The following is a 1,891-nucleotide window of genomic DNA, read 5'->3' as shown; positions in this document are numbered from 1 at the left end:
TGGCTGTCAGGACACAAAGCTCCAGCCCACACAAGCTGTCCCACGTATGTAACGCAGGAGGAAAACTGCGCTTCTCCCAAACCTGCAGAAAGGGTGGTGAGTGTAATTGGCAGTTCCCTTAATCAGTCCAGAAAGGCTTGTTACTTAAATAAATGATTCAAATAGGAAGTGACTTACCTTAGGAAGGAGGCATTTCTCCTTTTTGTTTTTTTTATGTCCCTAGAATGCTTTTTCTCCCCCCAGGTTTGGCTTGTAATTTTAATACACCTTTATTAATTCCAACACTGTCTAGTGTTAGGATTTTAGGAATACATTTTTTTAATGAGGTTTCAAATAGCTTAGTGATTTTCCCAAACAGCCAGGCAAGCAGAGCCTGTGGCTCATTTCTTCAGTACAGGGGTCAGTTCTTTGGGGTGGAAACACCCCTGTGGCCAACCAGGGTGCTATTGGTGGGTTCAGGAGGATGGTAGCTGGCTTGACCTTAAAAGATGGCAGTGGTGGTGATGACAATGTGATGAACAGCCACCTTCACAGCTACCCAATATCCCCTGAAAGAAATTAACCCTTTTGTTTGCTGATAGTTGTTTATATTATACTAGAGGCCTGATGCATGAAATTTGTGCAAGAGTAGGCCTTCCTTCTACACCCCCCACCCCCCGCCCCTGGCACCGGCTTCCCTCTGGCACCCAGGACCCGGACTTGCTTCCCTCCCGCCACCCGCAGGCACCTGGGACCTGGGCTGGCTTCCTTCCGGCCTCCAGCCGGTACCCAGGACTCAGGCTGGCTTCCCTCTGGCCCCGGCTTTGTCTGGAAGGACGTCCAGTCTAATTAGCATATTACCCTTTTATTATTATAGATTGCTTATTTATACTGTTCGTTTGTTTGTCAGGGTTGTGGGTACGGTTCTTCAGGAAACAAACTTTGAGGCAGATATTTATTGGGGCATGCTTTTGGGAACAACACCTGTAAGAGAGTGAAGGAAAAACTGGGCACAGAAAGAAGTTGAAGTTCAAAGAAGGTACAAAAGAGGCTCAGACCAACTCACGGGGAACTGTGAAGACGGGATGGTCCTTCAGAGATGTCTCAAACTGCGGCAAGGGGCTGAGGGCCTTAGTTCTTTGAGTGTCTTGGCAACACATCACAGGATGCACCAAAGATGCACTGAAGATTTTGTCTGGTTGAGACTCTCAGGGTGGTTGAATGACCTCCCTCAGGGTCTGATACTTAATCTCTGAGGCCCAGAACCTGAATTATCTGTATATGTCCATACATAATCAGCTTCTCCGTGACAAAGCCACACTCACTAAATTCAAACAAGACTAATGAATACATGCACATTGATTCGTCTACAATGAGATGACTCTTTTGTAGTGGTCAAAGTGTTTACCTCTAACATCCCTTTTCCCAGGTCCAAGTTAAAACAGGAAGTGAGTGGGTTTTAAGAAATCTCTCTATAAAAAGAAAAACGGCCCCGGATAGCTGCAGCGATCCTGAGAAAGAACAAAGTAGGTGGGATCTCAATACCTGATATCAAGCTGTATTACAAAGCCACTGTTCTCAAAACTGGCTGGTACTGGCACAAAAACAGACATATAGATCAATGGAATAGAATAGAGAGCCCAGAAATCAGCCCCAACCAATACGCTCAATTAATATTTGACAAAGGAGGCAAGAACATACAATGGAGTCAAGACAGTCTCTTCAATAAATGGTGCTGGGAAAATTGGACAGATACATGCAAGAAAATGAAACTAGACCACCAACTTACACCATACACAAAAATAAACTCAAAATGGATAAAGGACTTAAATATACGACCGGAAACCATAAAAATACTAGAAGAATCCAAAGGCAACAAAATCTCAGACATATGCCAAAGCAATTTCTTCAC

Source organism: Myotis brandtii, unplaced genomic scaffold (assembly GCF_000412655.1).
Source record: "Myotis brandtii unplaced genomic scaffold, ASM41265v1 scaffold332, whole genome shotgun sequence".
Lineage (NCBI taxonomy): Eukaryota > Metazoa > Chordata > Mammalia > Chiroptera > Vespertilionidae > Myotis > Myotis brandtii.
This window is presented reverse-complemented; position numbering follows the sequence as displayed.